Source organism: Staurois parvus, unplaced genomic scaffold (assembly GCF_062004578.1).
Source record: "Staurois parvus isolate SC_StPar_1 unplaced genomic scaffold, SC_StPar_1.0 ptg000414l, whole genome shotgun sequence".
Classification (NCBI taxonomy): Eukaryota; Metazoa; Chordata; class Amphibia; order Anura; family Ranidae; genus Staurois; species Staurois parvus.
This window is the reverse complement of record NW_028318210.1, coordinates 3,365,047-3,383,778: the sequence shown is the minus strand read 5'-3', so window position 1 is coordinate 3,383,778 and position 18,732 is coordinate 3,365,047. Positions and strand designations below refer to the sequence as shown.

The following is an 18,732-nucleotide window of genomic DNA, read 5'->3' as shown; positions in this document are numbered from 1 at the left end:
GTGATCAGGACTTATGAATGTACATGCACTGTGACAGGCTGTGTACAGTCACAGGTTGCAGAAAAGTTCTCTCTGCTCTGTAAAATTCAGGAGTATAGCTCCTTGAGACCACATGCAAAGCCATTTGTTTTAAACATAAAGGTGTTTATTTTTCATTCAAAAGAAATCAAACAGTACTGTCAGCAGCAACCCGGAGTTGGCTTAATTCCAGAAAACATAATCCAATAGTCAGTTTATCTTCAGCATAAACATCACAAAGGAAACATAAAGAAACGTAAAGTTCATATATGGGATTTACCCCAAGGTTAGCACAGTCCAACTCTGGTTGTTTGGCAGTTTCCAGCACATGTGCAGCTCTCAGACAGGTCTCTTTCTCAAACGCCTACTCCTCACACCTTAGCACTAGGAACTTCCTGCATTATGTGTTGCTTTCTGGAGTCTGTTTAACTCTGTAGGGCCCGGAGTCCCCATAGTATGAGTGGAGGTCCTTTTTGCCACCCGAATATTATCCCACACTTCCAAAAATTCCAGGTCCCAAATAAGCTACTACTAAAGCCGAGAGGACTGTGAGTCAGTCCTCTCCTTTGTACAACTGTCCCGGGAATTCTTCACCCTGTACAGGTGAGACCCCAGAGTACATCCACCTGTCCCCCTTAAAGGGACTGCAATCTGCATATCGGTGCCATAAAACACCTGTCCAGGACCCACCCTTGGCGTCCTGTACTGCTCTCACAGCTGATTTGTGTGAGAGCAGAGAGAACTGAGATGTTTACTTTTAGTTTGGTATGTTTACCATGTGATTGCTGTGATTGGATACATCAATCACATGGTAAAACACCATGTGATTACCCGGACACAGCGGTAACGCGATCCACTGTATCTGGGAAACTAGCAAATCACTGGGCTCCCGGGTATGCACTCTGTGAGCCACGCACTAGCCTCTGATGTGGGAGGATGTTCAGAAACATCCACCCGCATCGGCAAGCATCCCATCTGGCCGTTTATGTACAGTTGCAAGAAAAAGTATGTGAACCCCTTGGGATTACGTGGAGTTTTGCGTGAATTGAGCATAAAATGTGCTCTGAACGTCATCTAAGTCACAACAATAGAAGAACACAGTCTGCTGAACATAATACTACACAAACATTAGATGTTGCCATGGCTTAATTGCACATAACATGTAAACATTCAAAGTGCAGGGAGGAAAAAGTATGTGAACCTTTGGACTTAATAACTGGTTGACTCTCCTTTGGCAGCAATAACCTCAACCAAACGTTTCCTGTAGTTGCAGATCAAACCTGCACAACGATCTGGAGTAATTTTGGACCACTCCTCTTCACAAAACTGTTTCAGTGTAGCAATATTCTTGGGATGTCTGGTGTGAATCGCTGTCTTAAGGTCATGACACAGCATTTCAATCGGGTTGAGGTCTGGACTCTGACTGGGCCACTCCAGAAGGCGTATTCTGTGCTGTTGCAGCCATTGTTTTGTTGAATTACTTGTATGCTTTGGGTCATTGTCCTGTTGCATCACCCATCCTCTGCGGAGCTTCAGTTGGCGGACAGATGGTCGTACGTTTTCCTGCAAAATGTCTTGATAAACTCTGGAATTCATTTTCCCATCAATGGCAACAATCCGTCCAGGCCCTGAGGCAGCAAAGCAGCCCCAAACCATGATGCTCCCTCCGCCATGTTTTACAGTGGGGTTGAGGTTTTGATGTTGGTGTGCTGTGCCTTTTTTTCTCCACACATAGTGTTGTGTGTTCTTCCCAAACAACTCAATCTTGGTTTCATCTGTCCACAGTATATTTTGCCAGTAGTGCTGTGGAACATCCAGGTGCTCTTTTGCAAACTTCAAACGTGCTGCAATATTCTTTTTGGACAACAATGGCTTTCTCCGTGGTGTCCTCCTATGTACTCCATTCTTGTTTAATGTTTTCCTTATTGTAGATGTGTCAACAAAAATGTTAGCATGTGCCAGAGATTTCTGTAGGTCTTTAGCTGACACTGGGATTCTTCTTTACCTCATGCAGCATTCTGCGCTGTGCTCTTGCAGTCATTTTTACAGGATGATCACGCCTAGGGAGAGTAGCAACAGTGCTAAACTTTATCCATTTATAGACAGTCTGTCTTACCATGGACACATGAACATCAAGGCTTTTGGAGATACTTTTGTAACCCTTTCCAGCTTCATGCAAGTCAACAATTCTTGATCGTAGGTCTTCTGAGAGCTCTTTTCTGCGAGGCATGGTTCACATCAGACAGTGCTTCTTGAAACCAGTAAACCCAAAACAGGTGTGTGTTTTTTAAGGGCAGGACAGCTGTCAGCAACACATCCAATATCATCACACTGATTGGAGTCAAGGTTGGCTCACTCCTGGCTCCAATTAGCTCTGGGAGAAGTCATTAAGCTAGGGCCTCACATACTTTTTCCTCCCTGTACTGTGAATGTTTACATGTTATGTGCAATTAAACCATCGCAACATCTAATGTTTGTGTAGTATTATGTTTAGCAGACTGTGTTCTTCTATTATTGTGACTTAGATGACGTTCAGAGCACATTTTATGCCCAATTCATGCAAAACTCCACGTAATCCCAAGGGGTTCACATACTTTTTCTTGCAACTGTACATGGGACGGACAGGAAGTGGTTAAATACCACCAAAAGAAAGCTCTATCTGTTGCATTAAAAAAGATATAAAAATCATTTAGATACAGTGTTGCATGCCCAAGAAATTGTCAGTCACAGTATCACAGCACTGGAAACTGAAAAATGACCTGGTAATGCAGGCTTAATAAAGGTTGGTAATATTGTGGCTAAAGCTTGTGATTTATGTTAGTCATATTTTATACATACTTTTGTATTTAAAATATTATTCTTGTTGTGTTTAAGATTAAAAAACACATTTAGGTATGCTCATAAAAATTATATTACACTTTTTTATTATAATAACATATAAATAGTAATAGTAAGAATAAAAACAATGCATCTTTCAAATTATTAACAATTTTTCAAGAAATTTGAGAGATTTAATAGTTTTGATTAGTCAGTGCCGGAAGTGACAACATACATCTGGGTACGAGGACCCAGGATTTGACAGAGTGAAGGGAGTGTATTCCCTACCCTTGGTAGAGGGGAGGGCAAAATATTAGGGGAGGAGAACGCAAAAAAAGGGGGGGAAGGAGGGGGTGGGATGGGAAAGGGAAGGAATGGTTGGGAAGGGAAGAAGAGAAAAAGAGAGGTCAGAAAGGAAACTTTTTTGGATGAGGTGGGGGTGCCCTCTCTCCTCCATTATATTTATTCTGGAACCCTTGGAACCCTTTCTCTGCTTGGTTCGAGCTGATCCTAACATCACAAGCTGTCATATATCTTTAGGGATCCACAAGTTAGCTGCATCTTTAGGGATCCACAAGTTAGCAGCTTTTGCCGATGACTTGATTTTTTAATTGACCGACCTTGTACCTCTCTACTTAACCTGATTCAGGCTCTGCAAGCCTATGGTGCTTTATCAAACTTCAAAGTCAACCTAGCAAAATCCTCTGCCCTGAGTGTTTCTACAGATCCCAGTGTGGTCTGCAGCATCTGACCTTTCTTCTCCTTTAGATGGGCCACTGACTCTATTCTATACCTTGGCATGAACATTATGCTGGACCCATCTCAAATGTCCACGGCAAACTTTGGGCTGCTTCTACTTAAAGACAAGGAAGACCTGCTGCATTGGCACTCGCTAACATTAACATGATTCGGTAGGTGCAATGCACTAAAAATGACTGTGTTCCCTGAAGTGCTTTCCTTGCTTTAAGTCCTCCCAATTCAGCTTCTGCACCTTTTCTTCTGTAAAATTGCAGTCTTGTTTTATTGACTTTGTCTGGTCTCCAAAAAAAAGCACCTTACATTGCAGAGTTTATCCTTACCTAGGTGCTATGGTGGAGTGGCCGTTCCTGATATGTGTGTCTATTATAGGGCGGCTCATGTCACCAGGTTAGTTGATTGACACTGCCACGGTAGAGTGAAGCACTGGGTCGCTATGGAACTGGAGGATTCCTAGGGCACGACCTTGAGTAGGCCATAGATTGCTTCCATTCTACCTAAGAAACTTGCTCAATACCAAATCCTCAGTAGAACTCTCTTGGTTTCCATGGCACCTCAGTTTCTTCACTTACTTCACCATGATCCCCATTCTGGGCAATCCTGACTTTATACCAGAAATCTACAATGAATAGTTTCAGTGCCTGAAATCTAGTGGCCATATTCACCTAACCAACTTTTTTAAGTCGGATGGATTTTTGATTAATACGGACCTTATCCATTTGACAGACCCTTGCCTGGATTTTTGGAGTGGCCTGCAGGTTCACCACTTCCTCTACCAGCTATCTAAATGTTCTGTCACCAGATGTCCTTAGTCTGATGGTCAGCATTATTCAACCCTTCTCTGAGCTTAGGTAGTCCGTATCAGCACCAGACTGGACAGTAAAGGGGAAACACCACAGTGAAATGATTATCTCCTTCACTCTGTTTTCTCTTTCATCAGCACTTCATTTCAGCACATGTCTGATTATGCTGCTTCTTTCTCTCATACTCTCCTATACAGAAATCGTATAGTCCTCCTATACAGAGACTACAAGAGGCAGATACCAGGTCAGATTCAGGTACTTACACTGATTATATTTAAAAATACATGTATTAATGATTACAGGACTGAATTAATATTCGTCTATCTGTATATATGTGTGTATATCTGCCTAGAATCCAAATTTAAGCATATTAAGGAATATTCCATATACCAAGTCGGACTGTAGGAGCTCCTCTGCAGAGCACTTCCCATTTTCTTTTCTGCTGAAAAAGCTTGTTGCATGGTTGTCATGCTGATCAAAAGACTTTGATGCTCTGAATCACTGACTTGGAATGAGTATGCAGATCAGGACTTCTGAATTTCCTTGCTGCATGATTATTTAGTAGGGGCTCAAAATCTGCTGAATTTACAAGATAAGCATACTACCAGCTAAGAGAACTGGAAAAAAAGGCGCTGTGGAAAATGCTCTCAGACAAGCACCTTAGTGGAGGTGCATCTTTATTGGGTGAGATAAAGTAGCAAGTATAATAAAATTAACCAGCCTGAAGTGGACAGTGTGACTCCAATGGACGGCCCGTCTGCTCTGAGGGGAGCTGAGATCAAAGAATGCTCCTGTCGGCTTCAAATCACGTGGTGTCAGCGTACCAGCATCCTGGTTGGTGTCACCATGGCAAACGAAGGCAGTGTCCGGCGTTGGCTTCAGAGACTTGACAAAGCGCAACTGCGCGAAACATGTCGTCTTGGTAACCCCACATATGCTCCCAGCTGAAGCCAACGCCGGACACTGCCTTCGTTTGCCATGGTGACACCACCCAGGACGCTGGTACGCTGACACCACGTGATTTGAAGCCGACAGGAGCATTCTTTGATCTCAGCTCCCCTCAGAGCAGACGGGCCGTCCATTGGAGTCACACTGTCCACTTCAGGCTGGTTAATTTTATTATACTTGCTACTTTATCTCACCCAATAAAGATGCACCTCCACTAAGGTGCTTGTCTGAGAGCATTTTCCACAGCGCCTTTTTTTCCAGTTCTCTTCATCATGCATATGATTAACAAGGCAGCAGTGGTGAGCTCATGATCAACTGTTCACATGTTTCCACCTGGAGTGGCCTCTCTGCGCTCATTTGTATGAGTTTTCCATACTACCAGCTAACTAGCATTTTCAGAAGCAGTTCTGCAATGGCAACCTCTGATGTTTCCTGTAAGTACAAGGATGATAGAGGTGGATCTTCCATAAAACAACATCTGAAAGAAACAGCAAATGAAAAAAAGAGAGCTAAACCAAAAAACCATAGCATGTGGGAAATATGAAATGGGGGGGGGGGGCACACCGAGGACGTCACAGGTAGCAGTGCTAAAAATGACGCATGCCACAGCCTTCTTAAATTATGTATTCAGGACTTCAAACAATTTGATGGAGCAGTAGTCTCTTTCCTGTGGGGTTTGAGACAGCCAAGATTTAAACTAAGGGTGCTGCAGAGACCCTGAACTGAGGGGGGATTGGCATGCCCTGATTTATATTCTTATTACCTTGCGGTGTTGCTCTCTCATGCGCACAACTGGATAGTGGCTGATGAGACCAATGCTGCTGTGGTATTGGAGGCAGCTTTGAATGGGCTCTTATGAAGCCCTCCGTAACCTGTTATATAGGGGTCCAGCCACACCTCTTCCCATTACTATGGCTATGAGAGTGGTCCTTCAGGCCTGGCAGTTGCATTTTCCTTTAGAGTCCTAAGTTTGGTCGCCCCATACCCCGTTATGGCTGAATCCCTCTTTAAAAGAATTCTCTCTTTTCCCTGACCCTCAGGTCTAGGCATCGAATAATTTTAAGTATCTGCAGCAGATATGTGAGGGTGGTACGCTCAGAACATTTGATTCCTTAAAAGCTCAATATGCTCTTCCCAACTCCTATTTTCTTAGATACATTCAACTACGTCATGCTTTTCATCAACAATTTCAGGGTAGTCCATTACAGTTTCTAGAATTAGGGTGTGACTCCATGCTGTGAGATGAGTCCCTGAGGAAACCCCTCTCCTCTATTTACAAAGCCTTGCAACCGTCGCTCCATATTGGTCTTCAGCATCTTTTTGCGCAATGGCGCGTGGAGGTGCCGGTTTTGGACTCTGGGGATTGGGAGGACATATGGGAGCATCCTGTGCGGCAATTGGTTTCTACTTGTGACCGATTGACTCAGTTTAAGATTCTACATAGAATATATTATACTCCTCAGAGGCTGCACCCGATGTTTCCAGCTCACCGTTCTAGATGTTGGCGTTGCCCTGAGGATCCAGCAACATTTTTACATATCTTCTGGAGCTGCCCTGTTATACAGAGGTACTGGACAAATGTCGTTGACAAAATATCCTCTATAACTATGGTTTTTGTACCACTATCTATTGAAGTTTGTCTGTTTGGTTTGATTCAGGCCTTAGCTATCTCTCGCACCATGAGAACCTTGATTGGTTTCTTGCTTTTTTACGCTTGCAAAGCGATACTCTTAAAGTGGAAGTCTCCTCATGCTCCCACATCCAGTTTCTGGAAACAACTGGTTAATACGGTTCTCCCTCTGTATAAATATACTTATGAATCTAGGGGGTGTCCCGCTAAATTTACGAAGGTGTGGCATATCTGTATTGACTCTTCCGAATTGGTCCCTTCCAGCTCTGAATAGGATCGAGTGATGGTTCTCTACCTCTTGTCGCAGATTTTTTTGCTCGGTGTGGGTTGTCAGTGATCTTCTGTGGGAATTGTCTTCTGCCATATCTAAGCCCTGTGATATCATTGGGTGGGGTTGTCGTCTGTTTGTTGTTGTTCACCTTATCTGTGTGTTATGTTTTTCCTCTTGTTTTTTTTTTCTTTTTTATTATTATTTGTGATTTGATCAAGCCTGGGTATGCCCAATAGGCTTTGTTTTGTATTCTCCACTTTATAAGTCAATAAAGAGAATTAAAAAAAAAAAAAAATTATGTATTCAGGACCTAAGCCTAGTACACACGATCAGAAAATTAGATGACAAAAATCACTTTCAGAGGGATTGTACGATAATCTGATCGTTAGTACACAGCTTTCGACAGCTGATCACGACAGTTCATGTGACCATATCTGAAGGAACAAGCACAAACATTTTTCTCGTACAATAACAGAGCCAATGATTTTCATTTATTCAGCACTGTATTCATCCGAAAAAAATTGAAAGACCAAGACCATGTATGCTTGAAATCAAAAGAATACATTACAATACAATACATTGCATCACTTCTGAAGTTGTTTTCTGTTGTATGAGAATTTTCGTAACTTTAGTGACCTCTTCATTTTAGATATGACACTAGAATGCAATAAAAAACAGACAACCATTTGTCTGATATTCTCATTAAGTGTACAGGGCATTAGTTATAAATATTTCTGCTTGCCTATCTATCTAAAGCTTATAGTACATCTGTAAAGTGGTAAACCCCGAGGCTGTGGAGTTGAAGGTTAGTGAAGGTTAGAGAAGGTAAATGCTGTACTTGGTCCTCTCACTGATAAGGGTTTTATTGAAATTTGAAGTATCTTATCTAGTCTTTCGTGCTGTCATGCTCTTTGCTTGTCTTCAAAATAACTCTAGTAGGTTAGATTGGGCAGCCCCTGGATGTGCACTAAGGCTCCATGCACACTAGTGTTTTTGTAAGCTCCTAGAAGCTGTTATTAGCATTGTTTTCTGCTCCTAGAAGCTAAATAGTGTTATCCTGTGTGGTCATGCACACTAACTTAGGCTATTAGCATTTTTGGAGCTTCAGTGTCTAGGAGCAGAAAAAAATAGTTTTTGTAGAGTATTTTAGAACTTTTTTCCAGCAGTAAAAAATGCTAAACGCTCCAAAATGTATTGTAAAAATGCTAATAAAATGCTAATGCTCCTAAACACTACTAAAACTCTACCAAAGATGCTATTACCAGCGTTTTTTATCCAGTTTATTAACTTATTAGCTTTGATGCCCTTCTCTGAACTTTCTCCAGTTCACCCGCATCCTTCCTGAGGATTGGTGACCATATCTGGACAGAATACTCAATATGTTGCCTAACCAGAGTTTTGTACAGTGGTGGAATTGTAACTTTATCTCTTGAGTAAATACCCTTTTAATGTACACTAATAGTCTGCTAGTTTTGCTTGATGCAGCTTGGCATTTTATGCTATTGCTGAGTCTGTGATTCCCCCTGAGGGGAATACAAAAAAATTATGTATTCAGGACCTAAGCCTAGTACACACGATCAGAAAATTAGATGACAAAAATCACTTTCAGAGGGATTGTACGATAATCTGATCGTTAGTACACAGCTTTCGACAGCTGATCACGACAGTTCATGTGACCATATCTGAAGGAACAAGCACAAACATTTTTCTCGTACAATAACAGAGCCAATGATTTTCATTTATTCAGCACTGTATTCATCCGAAAAAAATTGAAAGACCAAGACCATGTATGCTTGAAATCAAAAGAATACATTACAATACAATACATTGCATCACTTCTGAAGTTGTTTTCTGTTGTATGAGAATTTTCGTAACTTTAGTGACCTCTTCATTTTAGATATGACACTAGAATGCAATAAAAAACAGACAACCATTTGTCTGATATTCTCATTAAGTGTACAGGGCATTAGTTATAAATATTTCTGCTTGCCTATCTATCTAAAGCTTATAGTACATCTGTAAAGTGGTAAACCCCGAGGCTGTGGAGTTGAAGGTTAGTGAAGGTTAGAGAAGGTAAATGCTGTACTTGGTCCTCTCACTGATAAGGGTTTTATTGAAATTTGAAGTATCTTATCTAGTCTTTCGTGCTGTCATGCTCTTTGCTTGTCTTCAAAATAACTCTAGTAGGTTAGATTGGGCAGCCCCTGGATGTGCACTAAGGCTCCATGCACACTAGTGTTTTTGTAAGCTCCTAGAAGCTGTTATTAGCATTGTTTTCTGCTCCTAGAAGCTAAATAGTGTTATCCTGTGTGGTCATGCACACTAACTTAGGCTATTAGCATTTTTGGAGCTTCAGTGTCTAGGAGCAGAAAAAAATAGTTTTTGTAGAGTATTTTAGAACTTTTTTCCAGCAGTAAAAAATGCTAAACGCTCCAAAATGTATTGTAAAAATGCTAATAAAATGCTAATGCTCCTAAACACTACTAAAACTCTACCAAAGATGCTATTACCAGCGTTTTTTATCCAGTTTATTAACTTATTAGCTTTGATGCCCTTCTCTGAACTTTCTCCAGTTCACCCGCATCCTTCCTGAGGATTGGTGACCATATCTGGACAGAATACTCAATATGTTGCCTAACCAGAGTTTTGTACAGTGGTGGAATTGTAACTTTATCTCTTGAGTAAATACCCTTTTAATGTACACTAATAGTCTGCTAGTTTTGCTTGATGCAGCTTGGCATTTTATGCTATTGCTGAGTCTGTGATTCCCCCTGAGGTTCTCCTCTTAGCGTGTAACTTGTATTCATATTTTTAGCTCCCAATTGCTTTACTTTACACTTTCAAAATTAAGCCTCACCTGCTATATAGCTGCCCACCCCTCTAATTTATTGACGTCTTCTTGTAAAGTTGCTATACCCTGATGATAAGTTATTGCCCTGCTTAACTTTGTATGATCAACAACCACTGAAACTTTACTTTATCCCAACCTCTATATCATTTATGAACAAATTAAAGAGAATCGGTCCTAAGACAGAGCCCTGCGGTGCCCACAACCTTTACAACTCCAGACCATTCAGAATGTATGCCATTTATCACCACCCTCTGGGTGCATTTTTGCAATGCGTTTTCTATCCAGGTACATACGATCTTGTCAATGCCAAAAGACCTCAACTTGTTATTTAAGTGTTTATGGGGTACTGTATCAAATGCCTTAGCGAAATGTAGATGTACTTTGCCCACAGGCCTTCCTATATTCATATTACTAACCATGGCCGCATCTAGAGGGGTGCTAGGGTGGGCTATGCCCCCCAAATTTCAACTGGGCCGCCCAGGCAGACTTTATCCAAGAGAAACTGTCTGCAGCGGCTCACATAGCCGAGACAACACACTCCCCCCTCCCCTTTTTCTGCATGGACAGGAGAGGAGAGAGGGCATCATGTACACTGCCTCCTCCCGCCCCTCTCCTCCTGTCTGCCCCTCCCACACTCCAACTCCTAACCAGTGTTGAACCTGCACTGCAATTGTAAAGCCAGTCAGATTACTTTTTATAAGTATTATTACTATTGTCAATGTTTAAATATTGTTTATACTGTTTAGAGGCTAAGTTTGCCTTTAATAACATATATGTCCTGCACACTGCTGTCCCCTGTACACTGTCATACAGACCCCTGTCCACTTCCCTTCTGACTAACCATCCTCTGCCCTGTTGACCCCCTGTACACTGGCCTACAAACTGCTGAACCCTGCATACACTACCATACTGACCCTTGTCCTCCGCTCTGCTGACTGCCCGTCCTCTGCCCTGCTGACCCCCTGTACACTGCCCTACAACTGCTGATCTCTGCCCTTTGTTCTGATAATTTCTATCTTCTGACCCCCAGTACACTCCGCTACTGATTCCTGTTTTTGCATGCTGACCTCCTATCCCCTGCCCCCTGACATTTTTTACTGCACCCCCATATAAGATCAGCTAGATCCGGCCCTGTTACTAACTTACCTCCTCATAGAATGTTAAGAGGTTGGTCTGGCAAGAATGGATCTTCATAATTTCATTTTAGTTACTACTAATGATACTATTCTCATCAGTATATTCTTGGCTACGGTCCCTTATCATACCTTCCAATAGTTTACATACTATTGATGTTAGGCTGTCTGGTTTGTAGTTTCCAGGAATATATTTCAGCCCCTTTTTGAATATTGGCACCATGTTTGCTTTCCACCAATCAGCTGGTACCATTCCAGTCATTAAACTGCCCTTTAAAATATAGGAATAATGGTGTGGCTAAAACCTGACTACGTACTTTGACAACTGTTCTGGTCCTGGTGATTTGTTCATGTGGTATTCACCCCAGGAGAAGCCACTCACCTAGTACAGAAGCTGTCAGTCGAAAGCACAGTTCCATGCACACCGACAACACAGGCTCAGTCTAGGAGATGCCTTTTTTTGGAGGATACTCCAAACAATAGCAGAAATAACAGGAAGACAATCTCTCACTAATCTTCTCTAAGCAGCCATTCCCGGAGGTAAAAATGGAATAGCCAGTATATCTAGAACCCTAAAACAGTCCCAATCCATACAGAATCCTCTGGCACTTAGTTGTCTTCTAGCATTTGCACCCCAGGGGTCCACAGCTAGGTTTTTACTTACAATTACCCAGGAGCTGTCTGCTAGGTAGTTTCTCAATGAGGGAGACAAAAGACCTAAAAGTTGTAGACTGCTCACATGCCACATCCATAATCACAGGTATAGATAACAATGAAACAATGTTGGACCTTGCTGGCATTAAATGGGAACACACATATGTATAAAAAATTAAAAAAAAATTGAAAATATTATAATTTCAAATTCACATTTACTTATAGTAATCAGACTATATCTTTTCTGGACACTCAATTGACAATTCAAGAAGATGGTCACATAGGAACATCCTTGTTCCGCAAACTTACTGCGGAAAATACCATACTGCATGCCAAAATTGCACATCCACACACTCTGATATGCAGTATCCCATACAATCAATATCTGTGTCTACGACGCAACTGTTCAAGTACTGCTTAGAGATATTATATGCAAACACTGGCATTTATTAACTGAAGATTCAATATTGCACAAACACGTTAAAGAACACCCTGAGATTACTTATAGATGATATTGATCTATTAAAGACCGAGTAGTAAGGAACCACTATACTAGACAAAGCCCCCTGCAGGGGGAAGAACCTGGATTGTTTCAATGTGGATCATACAATTTTTGCCCATGGATGTTGGAAGGTACCTCTTTTAGATTGCCTATTGGAAATCTACATGACGTCAAACAACATATTGAGTTGTTTATATTATGTTATGCCAGTGAGGATCATTCTACATTGTCAAAACTATTAGATGATTTTGGAAGAGAGTAAAGGATCATATTTATTATGCCCCAAATGGTTTATTAAACATTCATGTAGGTCTTGAACACAATTATGATTATTCCATGGTTAAATCTTCAGTTTTATAAAAAGTACATGAAGACCATAAAGGGGGCAATTTTGGTAAATATATTCTGCAAAGGGAGGCAAAGTGGATTTATGACCTGCGGGCCACCACTCCTTCAGGCCTCAAAGATATGTTCAGTTTTAAACCTTTCCTGTAATTCGGTGCTTATCCCTATGTTAGATGGCACTCCCTGAAATGTATGTGTACAGTGTCACATTCTGATGTATTACTTTTTTGTTTGTTTGTATATTGAATGTGTAACAGAGTTTGTGGATATCCATGACTGTTGGCAATGTTGGACTCATGTTCATACCGTTCATGGCGGGTCCCCTTTGTTATTTTGTGGGCATTTGCTTTTCACTGACAGCCCCATGGCTGTGCATCATTGGATGGTGGTGCTTAGACATTCCTTGGGGCTTCCTCCTATCCTCTTTCACCATTGGTTTGGCCACATGCTCTTTGTATAACTAAGCTCCCTGTTGCTGTTATATGTGCTGTAAACTATGTGCTGAAAATTGTTTCCTCCTGACTTTTTGATCTGCTTTTATGTGACCTCCTAGCACCTGCATGCCCTGCTGTGGCAGTAGAATATTCCTAATGTGAACCCATTATACATATCCTGAGAAAAGGTTTTAACAATGTAAATGACACAACTGGCTACAGTACAGAAATTTTAATTGAAATAGAACAGTGGTTATATGTATAGTCAGTATAAATGAATATACACAGTTGCATTCTCCTGCATAGGGGAAAAAGCTATATAAATTTGATAACCTTAAAATGTACATAAATAAATAATGGCCGATACAACAAATAAAGTCCTAGGGGGTAAAGCATCCCTGGGGCGGCATGGTGGGACACACATTATAGCTATTGAGATAGATACTGCCCTTGTCTGACCCCTGCTTGCATGGAGGCTAATTAGATGGGGCTTGGTAGATGAATGTTGAATATTAATGTATGCAGAGTGTTGCTTTATGGAAAATACAGACAAGTATGTTTAAAGCTTGTGACTTATGTTAGTCATATTTTATGCATACTTTTTTTTCTTTTTTTATTAAAAATATTCTTATACACAATAACACATTTAGCTATGTTGAGAAAAATTGTACTACACCTTTTCATTATTATAACCTATAAATATTAATAGTAGGAAAAAAAATTTGCCTCTTTTGAGTTCATAACAATAACACATTTAAGGGAATTCTTATGGTTTTGATGTATTGATTCTATTGTTTTCACTATATGCCTGTTACCGTCCATCATCTACACACCATCGATTGGTAACTTTAAAAATGCACAAATAATTTTGTAATGTGTAAATTGCTGTGACAGTGGAGGGTAGAAAATACACACTCTATCCTTTATTATTTTATGAGGAAGGTTAGAGTGTACTTTGCAATTCGTATATATTTAAGCCTTATGTAAGTGGTGTGACCCTTCATACTGTTTGTGTTTTACCATAGGAAAACTAGTGGGTCAGATAAAGAGAGTTACATATGTTTCCTGACTGCTTGTGTAAAGTTAAAGCTAGTGCATTAATCAAATTATGAACATGGAAGATTTTCAGTCACTAAAACCTTCAGTTATTGAGATACAACTGTTCAATGCCACATTTTAATTCTGTTTTTATTGTCTATAATTAATCACCTTCACATCTATTGACATGTCCAGGCCATGTGATTAACAACAGAACTGCAATAGTTGTAATTGACTTAACCTAGATGTGTCAGGAAAAAGACTAATAGTGACTATAGTGTGCTGTAACAAAAAATGGCCATGTTCAAAATAAGAGCAGGTTTAAGGCACATAAATAGATATCAACAGACCCTGGTTTAGGATCCTGCTTTTATCAAGTGTATTTAGTACTGAAAACCCAGATAAAGTGCATCCATTCTTGACTTTCCTTAAAAAATAGTTTTATGTTGATAGGCACTAATAAGATGACATTCTGATACTGAACATGGCAAATTTACAATTAAATCCTGGAACTGATTGGTGTTTATTCTGAACATAAACATCACGTCTGCTGCTTATGCAAGCTGCTGGACTTTTAAAAGAGAAGTTTTTTTTCTGAAATCATACCTAGGTGGATGCAGTATCAATCCGATGCTGCATCTGTCCCCCATTGGCTCTAAGTGTGAGAATCCAGTGATCACATGACCACTGATCGCTAAGTTCTCACAGCCGCTTTGAGCAGAGAATGAGACTGTCAGTCACCGCCGTCTGCTCTGAAACCCCCCCCCCCCCCCAGGTGCTCACTGGGGCACTGGGCTGTAGAGGGGGAGGGAGCGGCTGGCTCAGGCTCTCAGCAGAGAGGCTGAGCCAGGGGCCACTCCAGACTTTTTCCCCAGCCTGGACCGGCTGAGTGACATCAGCCAACAGCAGGCTTCAGCCTGCTGCCAGCTAAAAACAGGTCACAAGAGTGCAGAATGAAGTGTACTCCTGTGATCCACAGGAGTACAGCCAAAAGTGCTTTGACTGTACTTCTCCTTTAAATGTTCTGTAAAATCCAGTCTGTGCATCAGCTGCAAGACAATAAGTAAATTCTCTTCAGCTGACATGCAGGGGATGGTTTCACAATTTCACTCAAGGCACTCAGGAAAACATTTTCAGTGTATGTTCCAGGTTCATCAGTAATACCCCTTGTGAAATGCTTGTGGTGTGCACCACCGCTGCCGATAGTGGGATAGCCTCTAATACATTGGGGGTCATTTACCTTGTTCTCTGTCCATACTGCGGGCCAAAGGGTAACAGTGAAAACTTTTTTACCCTATAAATACACATATATCTGTACACTACTGAAGAAGTGGGACAACTTTCTGAGAAATGCATAGAACTGCCTATCTTATCTTATATTAAAAAGAAAATTAGGGAGTTGTTTGGTTATACATACAATACATGCAAAATGTACATATATTGGCAATTAGATTGCGTTCTTTGTACAGTATGTTTTTAACAATGATGCATGAATGTTGTATAAAATAAAAATTTTGATTGTATACATAAACCATATATAATTATGGTTAATGGGTATCTTAAAAGTCTAGTTCCTCCTTGTCTTTATAGTATCATTGTGTGGCCTTTATGTCATTTCTGTTCCATAATTTCATAACACTCCATAGGATACATTATATTCTCCAAAGCAAAGTGTTCCTAAAGCCTCACTCTGGGAAAAAAATGTTTACCCACCCCTCTCTCCACCCACCTCTAAACCATCCTCCCTAGCGGTCTGATTATGTCAGTATTTCTGTGCTCAAAGCGGTAAATTTTTTTGCATGGAAATATGTTGTTTTTTTATTGTAGGCCTGTAATTCTTAGGAATAACTCACTGAAATCTGTCCGAACAATAGTCTAGTAAACATCCCAGGTATGATAAAATTTGAAACATGAAATCATAAATTATAAAATAATAAATAAACATAAAAATAATAATATAATACACTTGCAACAAAAGCTGTAGGTACATCCCCCATACAGCCCTTCCCACTCCCAGCAAGGATCATTTTTTTGCTTGTGTTTTTAGATAATGGACATCTTTTCTCCATTGAGAGAAGCTTACCTATTTTTTTAAATGATGGCCTTTTTTCTCAGGGCTCTTCTCTTAAGCTTTCTAGTTGCTCCATGGCCATGGCAGCTGCGTCTCTGCAGTTTTCTGGATCAGCTGACTCCTCAGCTGAGTCTTGGGGAGTCATACCTGGACCCTGTCTGATGGAAGATTTGTGGCCATTCGGTAATGCTGCTTCAGGCACTAAATCCTGTGTGGGCCCTCACCTTAGCTCATAGTGCATCACATTTGTTTAGCTACAGGGTGCTATACAGGTCCAGGGCTGTGGTTCATCAGTGGTGGAGCCCTGTCCCTGAAGACCCCTGGTTTCACCTATCATGGAAGGTGAAGCCAGGATGAAGCTTGTCCTTAACATCCTGCTCTAGTGTTGGAGGCATATGTGCACGCACATTGGTGCTCGTACCCATGTGCATACTCGTGCGCTCCAGCGCTCACGTGCCCTTGAGACAGAAGCTGGCCCCAAACTGGCTATTTAAACGGGGCTAGTGCTCAGGATCAGTGCTGCTTTGTCTTCAGTCTCCTGTGTATCCCATGATCCTGTATACTGGTTCCATTTGCTTACCCAGCTTGTCCTGACTACTCTCTGAACTCTGCCTTCACTGACCTCGGCTACTCTGCCGTGGCCGGTACCTGCTTACCACCCTGCTGATCCTGCTGACCTACAGTCTGCTACCAGATCATGCCTCATCTAACGGCTGTTGCTAGTACCAGTCTGCCTGCCTGCCTGCTCCACTGAACACCCCTGACGACTGCATCTGCCTGGCGTATACATCTGCTGTGCTGCTAGCAAGACTTACAGGCACTCCATGCCACTCTGTACTCCTGCACCCCTGGTTCAAACTACCAGGGGCCCCAAGTCAGAGGTGTAAAAGAGGACTTATCATATCAGGCTCTGCTACCAGGTATGTGATACCTCTGTTTGGAGGCTGCACCGGTTAGGGCTGATTCTCACTGTGCGCTCCTCTCTGGATTGCATATGGCGTGTATCTGGGAGGGATAACATGGTTTAATCGGACGTAATTTCTATTAATGTAATTTCCAGCTGGGTGGCCGCGGTTCTCCGGGTAGTGCTCTTTTGAATATCCTCAGGTCTTCCTCCATATTGATGGGCACCTGCAGGGAGGGGACCTTTTTCCTCACCTGCTGCCTATTATTGGGATGCAGATGGAGAATCCCTTTTAGCCAATACCATTGTCTGGGGGGAGGTCCCTTGGAGGATAATCGCATTATATCAGGGGATGTTGAGTTTGTGCCATTTTGTGTTGTTTTGTGTTGCTAATGGTCCGTGCTGTAAAGGTGGGACGCAAAATCCTTTTGGAAGATATATGTTTTCTTGCACATGTGGGGGGTAATTTATGAACCTATATGGGGGGTTATGATGCCCTATTTTAAGATGGCTTTCTTTAATCACTACTATGTTATCCCTTTTGATAGTGCTTTGGGCCATCTATGGGCATGTTTGCCTGAAGATATAATTTCTATGGAGTCTTGTTTCTCCCCTTCCCTTTAGGCAGTTTAATTTCTAAGCATACCCTAACCTGCCAGCACGTCTTAGACCTGATAGTAAGTGTGGTGTATCTTGCTAATATTTTATATTTGTTGTCCAAAAATGAGTATGGATAGGTGAATTTACTATCCGTTTCCTTGGATTTTGTTTTTATTGAGATTTTTTAGATTCATTGTAAATTGATTTCTTTTTTCCCTGGTTATGTAAATCCTCAAACAGGCTGGGTAGGGAGACCTAGCAGGAGTCCAACTATTACACTTATTTCTACATGTCTGTCCCATTGTGACCTAGATGGCAAGAGGTGAGTGAGATTGGATGCATATGTATAGTTTGTGAGTGTATTTTTCAGTGTGCAAAAAAAAAAGTATTAAAAAAAATGTTTCTACTTACTTCACCAGATATTTGATGGACAGCCCTCTTTTCAAAAGGTGTATAGTATTTGCATTGCTTCAAATATATTGATGTCAATTAACATTATCTTATTTAGATTAATCTTTGTTTAGATTTATAGGAAAGCTTTATGTATAGTCCTGATGAAGCAGAAGCCCCACGAAACATACAGATTGATATATTTTAAACACTGAGCTTTCTAGAACTGTGTAGTTGGCCAATCCTATTATTCCACTTGTGCGAGCAGTAGCTGTATGGTTTTCAACTTATACGTATGTAATAAAATTATTTTCTAGTGTTTATTATAATACAGGTCTCTTATCCTTGCAAGACTACATTACACTTGTAGAGCATATTTAAAGTCCATTATAAATTTTGATTTTTTTTCATTGTGCTTAATCCATCTGGGATTATACCCTCTAATGTTATATTAATCTCATTACTGATTGCATAGATACCCTTTCTCTTCACAATTTGGTATTTCTAACAACTGCCCATAAGCTTACAGTACAGAAGGTATCATACAAAAGTATGATACAGAAAACC

General features: G+C 41.0%; 1 protein-coding gene across 2 annotated transcripts in view; it reads right to left on the bottom strand.

Annotated features, from left to right (window-relative positions):
* RGS6 (regulator of G protein signaling 6) overlaps positions 1-18,732 on the bottom strand; it is a 577,949-nt gene that overhangs the window by 138,175 nt on the left and 421,042 nt on the right. The gene's annotated exons all lie outside the window — the stretch shown is intronic.